The 15,384-nt window shown below is 34.3% G+C and overlaps 1 protein-coding gene across 7 annotated transcripts in view; it reads left to right on the top strand.

Annotated features, from left to right (window-relative positions):
• LOC117400564 (suppression of tumorigenicity 18 protein) overlaps nucleotides 1-15,384 on the top strand; it is a 113,808-nt gene that overhangs the window by 38,331 nt on the left and 60,093 nt on the right. The window contains exon 1 of one of the 7 annotated variants that reach the window (XM_034000710.3): nucleotides 5,718-5,863. The exons of the other annotated variants lie outside the window; for them this stretch is intronic. The gene's annotated coding sequence lies outside the window, so the exon portion shown is untranslated. Of the gene's footprint in view, nucleotides 1-5,717; nucleotides 5,864-15,384 lie in introns of those variants that run through there. 7 annotated transcript variants of the gene reach the window in all.

The following is a 15,384-nucleotide window of genomic DNA, read 5'->3' on the forward strand; positions in this document are numbered from 1 at the left end:
AAAAACATGTTTCGGCTGGAAACTATTCATTAGTTATGTATACAAATTGTTTTGAAATGTTAATATAAAAGAAAATGTAGTATGATTAAAGTTGTCTATCATAAATACTGTTTTTGTACATTAAATCCTGATTTACAAAGATTTGTAATTCCTAGCTGTATGATTATGTTGCACTGCCTAAGAAGAAATGGGCCTTAACCATTTGTATTAAGATTTTATATATATATAGATATATACACACAGATGAACCCTCTTTATATCATGATTGAGGCATAATTCGTGATATAAAGCGGGTCATGATACAAACCGGGTTTCATGTTTGCCTATGACATCACAGCACAAGTGCGAGAAGAAAAGAAAGAAAACTAACAGTGAATTAAAGAGCAGTGTTTTAATACTGTACATTTAGTCGTTCTTTACAGTTTAACAAATGCATATAGTTTACTACAGGACAAATACATTTTGCATCATTAACTGGAACGAAACAGTTTGTGCCTATCTAAAAAAGGCATGAATTGTTAACTGATGAGAGCTATCAATTAGGTGTTGCACTTGGTGTTTTTTTGTGAAAATGGTGACGTTGGTGTTTTGTAACTAAACTGTATCCTGTTAAGACCGCCCACACAGCATTTGACAGGCTGCACAAAACGTGACAATAAATGGGTTTGTGAGATGATATTAAGAGATTTAATTTCTCAAAGAACCTATGGGATATGACAAGTGTTTTTTGAAAAATTGTGATAATACACGGGGCATCTTATAAAGCGAGGTTCATCTGTGTGTGTATATATATATATATATATATATATATATATATATATATATATATATATATATATATATATATATATATATATATATATATATAATGTCTATGTGTAAAATACACATACACATTATATATATCAACATAAACAACATGATTTAAATCAGAAATGTTAAAGCAATGGTACCTTTGATTAATGTTAACCACTTCAGGCAAACATATTACAGATTTTATTTCAGCTTTAGATTGTTACTGAACAGATTACATGGCTCAAACTGTTTTTTTGTTTAAGAAGCATGACCTAATTTTAATCATCCAGATAGTATTTGATGCTGTCTTTCTGAACTAAACTCACAGCATCTAACTGTTAATGCAAGTGTTGGAGTAGAGATGAGCAAATCTGTAAGACGGGTATTATGTGGGGAACAAAAAAAGACTGGCAAGATTGTGCACCGTTTTGGGTTCTTAATATCATAGCCTGGGGTAACGTAACCTCATTCTTGGGCCTTGAAGGACTTTTGAAACCAAACTGACTTTAGTTTTCTTGGCTCACTGCCCCCTCCAGAAAGAAATGGCTGAACTCATAATAAGCAACTCAGATGTGATCAGTTTTGGTTATTTTTCATACAACAGGCTAGATCCGGATCAAACTAGGCCAAACTCTAATTTGTCTGGATGCATTTGGCAGATGTTCTGTTTATGTTAAGCATCATCGTAAGTCACACAGTAGAGTAGTAATGCACTGTACATGAGCGTTATCCTGATTGAATTTTCCAGAACATCTACTTTATATTGTTAGGGATATAAACACTTTTTATTTTTACTTGCTGAACATTTTGATGGGGAACTGGGGAAAAAAACACAGGACACACTTGTTTTCAACACTAAAGTAGTTAAGCTGCAGGCTGATTTCTTAACACAAGAGCTAGTCACTTTACCATCTGTAGTTTGGTTTTGACAAGCTGTGTGGTTCTCAGCAGGGCTGTCTTAAACACAAACAAACACAAATCCAAATGCGTGACAGACTGCTACTAAGCAACATGTGTACTACAGTAAGTTGATTTGAGAATTGCAAAATATGCACAACAGTGTTAACTGTTAACTATAGACATACAATAACTGACCTTTGTGTCAACTTAATAGACATTTGCTGTGCCAAAAACTCTTTAAAAGCATGTGTACTATAGCTTTGGGAGCTAGTGCTAAATTTTTACAATGTTATTTTCTTGTATATAGTACTTACAATTACTTTACCTTAATGGTAGTAAAAATAGAATACTGTTGTTTGAAAGGTTTTCCATTATCAAGATATATAAGATATCTGATATTATTACCCAATTTAAGCATTCTAGAGGTTTTCCTTTCTCTACATCACAGACGATTCACTGTATTTCACTACAGATGTGTACATAAGAAACAGCCTGGTTACCATACTATTGGCTCAGTTCACTGAAACAGAAAATGTGCCTATTTACAGGAGGAAAACGAGGCACAGCCCATTACAAAAGCAGGGGGCTTTTCAAAGCTTTGTAAGTGAATTTAATTTGTATAACTATCTTCTACCAGGGTGTTTAATCAAATCTCTGTGGTTTATAAAGTTGGGTGGAAGCAGCATTTTTCAGAAAGCCTATAATTTGCTTAATATTTGATATTTTATCTTCACATGCTTCAGTTAGGATGAAGGCTATTTTTCTGTCTGCTAATGGGTGACTATCTCATCCAGATGGCCATAGTCTGAGTGCTATCTCTTTATGTCAGGGCTCAATCAGACCTACAGAGATTGCAAGAACATTGTTACAAAACGCACGCTCACATTTAACAGTTGAATACGTTGTAGAAAACAACGCATGTAAGAAACATTAACATTAATGTAATAAAAGCTGAAAAAAATGTTCTACAAGTGTATCTGTTTTTCATATATTTTTAAAAATATTTAGCTGTTGTAAGATATATTGCAGCAGGGACTTTTAAAACAGCATTGCAAATGATGGGTATACATGCATAACAAGTAGTCACCTGTCACAAAAACTTTCAAAGCCAGAGCTCACCATTTCTAATGACACAATATCTATATTTGTTTTTCTTTTCAGTTCTATTCTTAGCCTTACTTACCCTATTGGCTGGCACACAGCATGCAGATCTCTTCTGTTGAGGGCAGCACTGACGTTGATACTAGGAGCTGTCCATGGTATCTGATTCAGTCCCTGTTTGTCATTTAATGATACTGTAAAGCACAGCACGCTGGGTTAGGTTTCAGGTGTACATACAGTAATTATTTCATTATGAGCAACATGTGCTTAAAAAAAAACAGTCGATAAAGAGGATATGGATACTGATACTGCTTGGCATTAAAAACATTAGAATTTGGGGCATGTTATTTTGGTTTCAAATACTCTTCTTAGATAGTCTCTATAGAAACGCAAGTAAACTGTCTCCAACTTACAATAGTAGTAGACCTTAGTTCAAGCAAACGGAATTATTCAGTATATCTTTGTATTTTAGGTCACTTTTACTTACTGTATCATACAAACTATATAGATTAAAAGATTACAATTTTGAATGGTGGAATAAAAAAATTTACAAAGCCAAGAGTTTACAAATAGCTGTATAAAAGATGTGTCTGTTCTTTATATGACAGAAACAGTGCCACATCAGTTATTTCTGACTAGTATATGCTTACGTACTGCCACATATCTCTTGATGATTAAAGAAAGAATAAGTACAAAAAAATCAAAACAGAATAAGTGGTTCAAACTTTAATGTCGGACCATTTCTGCCACACCCCCGTTTCACTACCTGTGCTTGACAGAAATCTTACTCAGCTAATCCTTGGAAATTTGTTTTATGGATTGAATTCAACAAGGTTTTTAAAACGGTTCCATCTGCTGCCTAGCAGCTGGTGAAAGGATACATTAAATTAATTACTTAAGTATCCCTGCAAAATAGTTCATAGCTGTAAATGTGTGTTCTGGAGGTACAGATAAAGATGTAATTCACTCAAACATAACAAATAATGTGAACTGTGACCAGGTAATGTCATTGGTATGTGTGTGTGTGTGTGTATATGTGTATATATATATATATATATATATATATATAATATATATATATATATATATATATATTGGCTTTAATGTGTGTTATTATTTGTGTGTCTTCAACTTTTTTTGTACTGTATGTTCCAGTACATTTTCTTTCTTTATAAAATAAAAGCTAATTATTTTAATTAGTTGTAAACAATGGAAATTGTATAACTTTTTATAACATTTTGCAGGGGAGCCAGTGATTTAAAAAGAGGGCAGACTGTTTTAATTTAAAAAGGCCTGCTTTTTGAAACATTATGCCAATTTAAAAAATAAATAAGCTTTTAAAAGTATTGTGACACAGCATTTAAGTTTTATTCTTTTGGCATTCAGATGCTTTAAGCTTTGTTTCTAATTAAAATTACATAGTCTTTTTTTTTGTTCCTTTAGCATTTACCTTTATTGTAATGTTACCTCACTGGTGGTTGTTTTGTTTGTTGGACTAACTATAAAGGATCTTCTTGTACCCTTGTGGGTTGGGGAAGAATTAGGATTTATGAATTTATTTCCTCTGTTGTATTGTTTAAACAGCTTTGGTTTAGTTTTGATCCCTTCCTCTTGCCTTTGAGGCTGTTCCACGGTGTCAGCTGTTGACTGATAGTAAGAGAACTGCCTCACAGTGTGAATGAAAGAAAACTAGCAGTTGGTAAACACTGATAAGGGATAAATAGAAAGCGGTCAGGCAGAGACAGTTCTGTGGGAGCCCAGATTGTGTGCGGTCTGTTAAAGTGTGATTCAGAGCCTGTCTTTTTTATTTTCCCCTTTCCCTGTCTTGCGTTTGTCTGGAAAATCTCCAGCGACCCTGCTCAGCAGTCCCAGACTGCTGTATTCTTTTTGTTTTGTTTTCTAACAAGGGTCAAGTTGGCCAATAGACATGTCCCTGATGCTTATGGACAGCTGTCATAGCTGCTAGTACTTACAGTAATTCATTTTGCAGGGAATTAAAGGACTGTTCCATAAATACAGCACTGGGGGAAAGAGAAAAAGAAAGAAATCTGTGCAGCATAAAATGTTATGCATTTCTACTGCATTATTAATATCTTCTGTATTTTGCACAGCTAAATTGCCGATTGTCTTTTGATGATATTGTATTGAATAACCGTATTATTTTATTATTATTATTATTATTATTATTATTATTATTATTATTATTATTATTATCGTTGTTATGCATTGGCTGATTTGCAGAGACACTACCAATAAATATTTTAATTAAGAAAATGATGTATGTTGGACAGAATATCTTTAATTTGAGAATTTAAAAAAAAGTAACATTTCAATCAAAAGACTTTTTAATAATAATAATAATAATAATAATAATAATAATAATAATAATAATAATAATAATAATAATAATATTGTTTTTTGTAAGTACAGACTATAGTGAAACATATAACAACTAAGTTTATAAGAACATAGATTTCAACTTACACATTTTGTAACATTAACCTTTTACCACTTTAAATCCTGAACTTGAAGAAAGGAGCAAAAAAGTATTTCCATGTAATGAGATGCTATACCTATGATATTATTAAAATGGATGCTGATAAAACAAACACTTCTTTCTTAGATTTTGGTTAGGAATATAATTTTTTTAATAATGTATTGCTATTATTCTGTATTTTGTGCTGTGTAAAAAAAAAAAAAAAAAAAATCCAGTCCTTTTTTGAAAGCAATCTGTTCTTTTTTTAATTGATTTATTTTAAATATCCGTCTTTTATTTGATTAAAAAGACCTTCAGAGGTCTAACCTTGAGGGTCACCATGTGGTGTATTTACACAGAAAATGTATCAGACCATTGTACCCCGGCAGCTAATGAGATTGGTCGTTAAGTGAATGACACAAAGGCTACACACAAAAAAAAGCTTAGCAGCTCACTAGAATATCACACAGTGTCCCCGCGCACCACGCGACAGCGACACATTGGACTAACCTACCCCACCTCTGTTTTCTTCTACATCACTGCTTCCTTGATGTTACTATGAAAGGCAGAACAAAGACTAAAAGGGACACGGTAAGTCAGGCTAACAATTTTGCCCTGTAGAAAATGTGAATTTCTGTAGTTTCTTTTTTTTCTGTCTCCTTTGCTTGGGAGTCTTTCTCAGTTAAACAGATAATCAGATTATAGAAATGTTATACAAGCTAAATAAGCTATCACTTGCAAAAGAAACAGTAATACTAATTTACTGTTTAAATTTGTACTATATAAAACATCACAAGAACATAAAACTGGTCCTACGTTTGTGCAGAACTGAAACAAAGCAATGATTTTGACCATACAGATTTTTTTTTTCCGGCTAATTTACATAGTTACAGTAGCTACCTATTTCAAGTTTCACACATACTTTTTTAATAGAGTGCAGGTCTGTTGCTCTCTACAAACATTTCTATTTCCAATTGAAAGTGACCCATTCATTTTCTTAAGAAGCTTGTTCATGACTTTTGCCAAGCGCCCCTTTATTGTATCAGAGGTTTACTGGGATAGCAAACAGAAAGAAGACACAATTAATCCAGTCATCTATTAGATAAAAGATCAAAGTCAAGGTCCCACTGTGTAACTCTACAGTTACATTTCTAAGGCATCCCTGTGAAGCTTCTTGAAAAAACTGTACTAGCTGAAATCAATAAAGTCCCTTATGTTCTGTTTGCGAAGTATTTAGACAGGAAGTTACACAGATGGCTTTGTTTGTATTATGTTTTCTAGCAGCATTGGCTATTTGACTATCTGGTGGATATTTAACCGTTTTTATGATAGCTTCTGTTTCTGAAAATGAGGGAGAAAAGTTATTGAATTCTCATTCTTTGTAGTCTACAATGTAGTGGGGTATGCATATGATGGATTAAGAATAGGGTTTTCTTATGTATTCCAAATGTTTAACCTGGATGTTTTTGTTATTAATTAAACTTTACCAAGGACAACAATTTAAAATGCAATATATAAACTTTTTAAATAAGAAGAATAAAAAGCACACACACAGAAATAAGTTATAAATAAAAACGTAATAATTATTACAAAAATTATTTTTTTAATTCCCTTCCCTATTACATATTTGTGAAATCCTTACAATCCATGTATTTCAGTGTAAATCTTTTTTTTCTGGATTTAAAAAGTGAACATGCTGTCAGGTCATGCTGTGTATAGTATAGACAACAAAGTAGCACTTTATAACTGATTTTTAAGCAACATGCATTCAATGAAGATTAGCTTTTTAGACAAAATAGTCACCTCAGTTTTTACTCTGTGAAAGGTTTACAGTAGAAGAAAAAGCACTGAAGCAAGTTACTTAATTAATGTATTTCATATAAATTTGATAACCTAAGCATATGTACTCTATTAATGGATTTGTTGAAATCAGCAAAATATTTTAATATTTCAATGTTTCTTACATATTTGAAAAATATACCATTATGTAAATTAATTATTACTGTATCTGATTTTTGACTTTTGAGTACTGTGGCCATGGATCGTGATGGGTTAATATACACTTTCTACTTCCATCTTTTTATTAAATCTCAGAGTTAAGTAGACATTTACATTTTGTTAAAGATTCATTTTATTGATGCATATAATCATAATCATGGACCATCTGCTGAGTTGGCAAGCTTGGTTCAAGCTCTGTCCAACCTCTGTAACCATTTAAGCACAATGCAGTCAGGGCTTAACTGGCAATGTTGGGGGAATGAACCTAGTGTGATAGCTGAGACTTACATTCACTAAAGACATCCACTGCTGCATTATTCACCTTATTTTTACATGTAAATTCTCCAACAGAATCTACTGTATGCATTAATGTATTTATTTGTGAATTACATACATGCCGGGGTTTTTTTAAGTTTAAATATTTCATATTTTCAAGCAGGCTTAGTATAGATCATATTAATTAGCCTGCAGTATGGTCAAATGCCAAATTACCATAGTGTATGGATATACTGTAAGCTGTACCTAAAGTGTATATTATAGGTCATATATAAAGACAGAATAGAAGTTTCTTTACATTAATCAAGATCTTTTGAGATGTTGCATGTGTTAGACCTGACTTAGTTTTGACAAGAAGACTGCAAGACATGCATCTCTTTCATGTGAACACAACAACTCTTTAGAAGGTAATGGGAAATCTGAAATAAACCAGTTGCATTACGGTAGCAGTTCCTTTAAACCTCACTATCATGACCCGTTGGTAGTTTGAACCTTTTCTGACAGCAGATTTGTTTTTGTCAAAGAGGATTGACAACATACAGCATACACTGATTGCAGTATTATCTGTAATCACGGATCATAATAAATGTTATATGTTAAGATTTTGTTGGTAAAAGAAGATGAAGCTTTACTTTGCATCGACTGCATCTTAGCAGCAAATAACTACAGAGCCACTACATATTTGGCAACGTTTATTGAGCAATACTTCTTCAACCCTAAAAAATAAGCCCTTAATAAGAACAAACCTCATCTGGCTCTTTAATTTTCTATTATAACTCCTTTTAATTCCTATAAATACTTATGTTTGGCTAAGCTTATTCGGAGTGGGAATTTTTCTGTCAGAGGAAAATCCGAGTTAACACAGATTTATACTGGCATGAGTTAAAGGACTATGGTGTGTAATCTAGGTAGCCAAGGGATTTTGCCACACATTGCAGAAATCACTTAAAACTGTAAATATTCTCTGCTCTGGTATTCTACAACTCAGGACATTTTCTCTATTCTTGACTGAACTTTTAAAATTTCACAGTTCTTTAGCAGTGTTTTTATAAAGCCAAATTCAATTCATGGCCCCTTTTAATATGGTGAATCAGCCTTCCAGCAAAACCAGTGAGAGCCAATCTGATCTTGGTTAGAACCAACAGCACTAAAATTAAGCCCATAAGAGGGCTGCTCGGGCCTCATTATCAGGATTTGTAAGATATTGGCCTGAGAGATAAAGCCCCAACCTCGCCAGGCCCCGAATGTTGCCATTTTGGTTGTATTCCCTATTTGAGTCAAAGTCTTGGGAGTAAGCAACCCAGTTCCCCATCTGCGTCAACGTAAATTAATGCTTACAGCAAAAAGTAAAACAGCAGTAGAGGTCCAGTGTGACCCAAGATTCAAAGGAGATCTGTGGCAGCCATCCTTAGTTCATGGCACTGCAAAATTCAGTTTAAGGGAAAATATATCTATTTATCCCCCCACCCCCTTCCCAGCAAACCCCTATTGTTCATAAAGTAAACGTATATCGTATATCAGTTGTATTTGTTCACGACAAAGATGTTTAAATGAACAAAGTGTAGTTGTTTAATGACAGGAACAGCTGACTCATTAGGAGAGAGCAGTGAAAGGTAATTAACCCTGGGAAAAATACAGCTGCCATGCGAGCTGTTAATTTCTGTACAATCTGATTAGGAATCAATGTTAAATCACTGGTTCTTTGAAAACTGCTGTCGTGATGAACTTTCTTCTTTAGAGGGCCTAAAGCACTGAAACAGATTCAAGTACAACCAGTATCAAGATTGTTTTGGAATTGGAGCTTGCATGTTTTTATTTGTAGAAAAAGTCTGGGCTGAAAACAAAGTATCTGGATAGCTTCATGTGCTGTCTGTTAAGTGCATCTAATAGCCAGTCTTGTCTGTAGTTATGCCATCCAACCAAACTATTGAGTCTACAGTAGTAAGCATTAGTCTTCATGATGTGTTTAGAATTCTTGATGTCAGTTATTATTATTATTTTTTTAATGAAGCTGTCCTGCCTTATAGAATTGATAACAAAACAGCAGGTCCCAGTTTGTCATAAACAGAAAACACTGTATTTTGGCATGAATGCTGCAAAGCTGGAATGATATTTCAGAAATCACAGTTGTCCTGAAGTATCTTATGAAAACCAAGACTCTTTTTGTATAAAATCAACAGATTATTGGATTATTCCCCAATGCAATCCAAAAGTTTCAAGAAGGCTAAAGTGTGAAGATTCAGGAAAATTCAATGTACTGTAGTTATCAGGTTCACAATAAGAACATCACCAGTGCATCAGGTTCCACAGTTTTAACAAGGATGCTGAATATATCAGTTACAGTACTAACAGTCTCATAAGTATTTAAACATAGATATGATCACATGAAGGAATCACAGGTCTTGAAGATTTAAAATAAAATAACCTCAAAGGAGAGGGGCTTGGTAGTTAACAGATTTTTATTATATGTTTTTATTCTGCCTTTGATTTGATCTGCTTTTGAAACCAGACATTTAGTACTTTAATCATGTAATTTATTTTATATCCATTGTAACACCAAAATGCAGTATACATCCTGGACTAAAATAGGAATGTTTGTGTTACAGGCTAAATAGCACAGTTCAAAAGTATATACTGGTCTGATAACTGGTACTTGAGTGAAAGTAAGTTTTGTTGTTGGTGTTGGGTTTGTTGAAATGTACATGGATATGTGCATTGTAATTTATTCACCTGAAATACCATTTACACACATCAATAAGATGTGCATACACTATACAGTCACTCACAGCAAGCAGACTGCGTGAACCGACTGTATTTTATTTACAAAATAGAATAGTTCTTCGCTTTATCTATTTGTTGTTGTTTATTTTATTAAACTCATATAATCCTATATTTATTATTCCCCAATTATGCATGCATAATTGGTATTAGTAATTATTTCAGACAATTTAGTTGATACATTTCTGAATTATGCCACAAAGGAAGGGCATGCTGTTCTAAACAAGCAAACTGCTTATATGTTTCATCTATAATTATGTGTAGTTGCAGTGCACTTATACATTCATTACAAGGAAATGTTAAAGTAAATTGTACCATCTCGCCCTGTTTATGCTTTATTATGCTGAAAGAAAAACACTTAGCATCTGAAATGAATGTGGAAATTATTCCTGGGTAAACTATAAACATGGAAGCTACCCCGCACATTCACCCTTATTTCTCCCATCCCCAGATCAGAGTGTAATTGCCAGTAATCAGGTCTGTTTGCTGCTGATAAAACCACTCTGAATGCGAGAAACCCTCTTTGTGTGATGACTCAATTATGCCAGAAGTGCCTCATCAAACCTGGCCTATCAGCTGGCTTAATAAATAAGGAGGAAAACTTGCTGCAGGCGCATTATAATTCTATTCATTCCATAATTAAATACATTCCATTTTTAACCCTTTTTCAATGCTCTACTGTAAAAAAAGGCTTTTTGATACACTGACCTTGCACAGTACATTTACAAATTCACTCAAACTCATAATTTAAGAGAAACTGATAATCTTTTGCAAAAAGTAACAGGCCTTGAAAAGGCAGCATATCTGCACTGATTACTCACCAGATCTTTATTTATTCATTGTTTTGTTTTGTTTTTTTTGCATATTTCTAATCATGACAGTTGCAGAACATGCAGTGCTCTGCTGTTTTTAAAGATTTTTTTTTTTCTGAACCGTAAAGACCTTCTGCTCACTCTTTTTTCTTTGGTGTTGCTTTGTTTAATATCATGGTAAATTACAAAAAAAAAAACAATATGTGTGGGACACACTGCCATATAAATGTAAATACATTTTTTAAATAGTTTCACAGTGATCACAGTAATATATCAGGGCCAGTTTTTTTGTTCTGTTTTTGTTAATCAACCAAGAAATAACCCAGCACATAATATAACTCCCCTTGCCTGCACTAAAGTTGTTTTTGCTACAGTGAATTCTTGTTAAAACAAACTTGGATTAGACACATTTCCTGATAGTACGAATCATCTACAAAGTCCCAGCAAATGTAGCAGTCACTTATTGTAAATGTCTTTGTATTATACAAATTATTTTGGAGCCCTCCCAGAGAAGACACATTTGAATATAATGAAACGCCCTAGATCGAACAACTGAGTGTAAAGGATATTTGGAAATTAACTTGTATCCACATTAGCACCTCTGTACTGTTTTTTAGTGCTGTTTGGGGACTATGATGCATTTCGAGTTGCCAAAGTGCTCACGCAAAAACGTGCAACTTGCAGACATAAATGTAGGTGTTGAAAGTGGTGGATAATACACCACTTTACAAGAAAAAAAAGATGTTGCTACAGATTTCAACATTCCCACAAACACTTCTAAAAACCGGGATACAATAATATAGGCTTATGATGAGCAAACTGGATGCAAGTCATCAGCATTTCCAATTTGCTCAATACCCTGATGTTGAGGATGCCTTGCTTTTGTGGTTTAAAGACGCCTGTGATCAGAGTGGAACATGCAGGTTTCAAGTGCAGTTCATTTGCAATGTACAGACGTGCTCAAATTTGTTGGTACCCTTACAGCTCATTGGAATAATGCTTCATTCCTCCTGAAAAGTGATGAAATTAAAAGCTATTTTATCATGTATACTTGCATGCCTTTGGTATGTCATAGAATAAAGCAAAGAAGCTGTGAAAAGAGATGAATTATTGCTTATTCTACAAAGATACTCTAAAATGGCCTGGACACATTTGTTGGTACCCCTTAGAAAAGATAATAAATAATTGGATTATAGTGATATTTCAAACTAATTAGTTTCTTTAATTAGTATCACACATGTCTTCAATCTTGTAATCAGTCATTCAGCCTATTTAAATGGAGAAAAGTAGTCACTGTGCTGTTTGGTATCATTGTGTGCACCACACTGAACATGGACCAGAGAAAGCAAAGGAGAGAGTTGTCTGAGGAGATCAGAAAGAAAATAATAGACAACATGGTAAAGGTAAAGGCTACAAGACCATCTCCAAGCAGCTTGATGTTCCTGTGACAACAGTTGCAAATATTATGTTGAATAAAAAATCAAAAGCAAAGTCTGATTTCTATTAAATATGGAATAAACAATGGTGGATGCCAATTACTTTTGTCAGTTTCAAGTTATTTCAGAGAAAATTGTGCATTCTTCGTTTTTTGTGGAGGGGTACCAACAAATTTGAGCACGTCTGTATATACACTACCGGTCAAAAGTTTTAGAACACCCCCATTTTTCCAGTTTTTATTGAAATTTAAGCAGTTCAAGTCCAGTGAATAACCTGAAATGGTACAAAGGTAAGCGGTAAACTGCCAGAGGTTAAAAAAAAAAGTTTAGGTTACCAAAAACTGAAAAATAATGTACATTTCAGAGTTATACAAAAAGGCCTTTTTCAGGGAACAAGTAATGGGTTAACAACTTACAGCTGTTCTGCAGCAATGGAAGTAAATTAAGCCGTGAAAGTTGATGCTAACAATTCCTACAGGTGTCCCAACTTTTGTTGATTACTTACAAACCCTCTGTCTGTATAAAACCAGTGTTGGAACAGACTGTGTTACTACACCCTCTTAAGCATTATTTGGACAGTATTGTACTGCAGGAAGTAGTATATTGCTCTCATAATGGCGAGAAAAAGACAATTAACAAAGGAAGACAGACAGACCATTATAACCCTTAAAAGTGTAGGTCTTTCCTTTAGAGAAATTGCAAAGAAAGCCAAGGTGTCAGTGAGTACAGTTTCCTACACCATCAAAAGGCACTTGGAAACTGGAGGAAACTCTGACAGGAAGAGGTCTGGCAGACCCAAAGCCACAATAGAATCAGAAGACAAGTTTCTGAGAGTCAACAGCTTACGTGATAGGCGGCTCACAGGACAACAGCTTCAAGCACAGCTTAACACTGGCTGAAGTAAGCAAGTCTCAGTTTCAACTGTGAAGAGAAGACTTCGAGCTGTAGGTTTGACAGGTCGAGTGGCAGTAAGAAAGCCATTGCTAAGATGGCAAAATAAGAAAAAGAGGCTTGCCTGGGCCATGAAGCACCGCCAGTGGACTACTGAAGACTAGAAGAAGGTCTTATGGACCGATTAATCAAAATTTGAAATCTTCGGTTCATCACGCAGGGTTTTTGTACGCCTTCGAGTAGGCGAAAGGATGGTTCCTCGGTGTGTGACACCAACTGTCAAACATGGAGGAGGAAGCGTGATGGTCTGGGGCTCTTTTGCTGGATCCAAAGTCGGCGACTTGCACAGAGTGAGTGGCACCCTGAACCAAAACTGCTACCACAGCATTTTGCAGCGCCATGCAATACCCTCTGGTATACGCCTAGTTGGTCAGGGGTTCATCCTACAGCAAGATAATGACCCAAAACATACCTCCAGGCTATGTCAGAACTACCTTAGAAGAAAAGAACAAGACGGTAGGCTTCAAATCATGGAATGGCCAGCACAGTCTCCAGACTTAAACCCCATCGAGCTGGTTTGGGATGAACTGGACAGAAGGGTGAAAGCAAAGCAACCTACAAGTGCAACACATTTGTGGGAACTTCTGCAACAGTGTTGGGAAGAACTTTCCGAACAATATTTGATTTCCATTGTAGAAAGAATGCCACGATTGTGTTCGGCTGTTATATCTGCAAAAGGTGGCTACTTTGATGAGTCAAAAATTTTGATTAAATTTTGTTAAACAAAACGATTCCATGATTTCTTTTTTATCTCCAATTTCTTATTTGTTCTATGCTTTAATTTCAGAGTACATTGAGACATTAAACTGCGTAAATTTCAATAAAAACTGGAAAAATGGAGGTGTTCTAAAACTTTTGACCGGTAGTGTTTATATAAGTTAACTTACAACTATATTTTCAATAAAACACACAGTACTTTTAAAGGTATAATATGTTTTATTGTTCTGAAATTGAAATTTTATTACAGTGTTACTGTAACTTCAATAAAAACTGTCAGTATGCATTTGCCTTTAGAATCCTGATAAGACACTTTTTTTTTCTTTGCTGGTCCTTTGAAATTTGTATTAATGGGAATTGACTGTATTCTTAAAGCATTTATGTTTTTTCACATCTGAAAAAAAATGGTGGAAAAGCTTTGCTCTGGTGCAAAAGCAAAGAAAATAAAGGCCAGTTTTTAAATGTATACTTAAAAATCTTTACTAAAGCATCACTATAATATATAATTCACTGAACATTATACCTTCAGGGCAGATTTAGCACAGTATCTTGACACACTAAGAACAGTAGGCAGATATGTATTTTACTACTGCCACAAGGCATGAAGCTGAAAACTATAGAATGTGCCAGAGAAATTAGCAAAGAGTTGTAAAAGCATAGATTTGTTTAGCTATAGGCATTGCTTGAGTTCATATCCATGTTGGGATTTACAGATGACCCACTACAGATGAATACTGACCATTATGTTGTACTTGAACTGCTTTCACATATGGTAACACCAAATACATTAAGAAAAAAAGCTTGCATGCTGTTTTCTTAAACCTCATCTTGATTGTTTTATAAACTCTTATGCCGTCTTAGAATCACTTTTAAAACACTAAAGTAAATCAACCTTGCCACTGTCATATACCATTTATTATTATTATTTATTTCTTAGCAGACGCCCTTATCCAGGGCGACTTACAATTGTTACAAGATATCACATTATATATTATTTCACATATCACATTATTTTTACATACAATTACCCATTTATACAGTTGGGTTTTTACTGGAGCAATCTAGGTAAAGTACCTTGCTCAAGGGTACAACAGCAGTGTCCCCCACTGGGGATTGAACCCACAACCCTCCGGTTAAGAGTCCA

This window comes from Acipenser ruthenus, chromosome 4 (genome assembly GCF_902713425.1).
Source record: "Acipenser ruthenus chromosome 4, fAciRut3.2 maternal haplotype, whole genome shotgun sequence".
NCBI lineage: Eukaryota > Metazoa > Chordata > Actinopteri > Acipenseriformes > Acipenseridae > Acipenser > Acipenser ruthenus.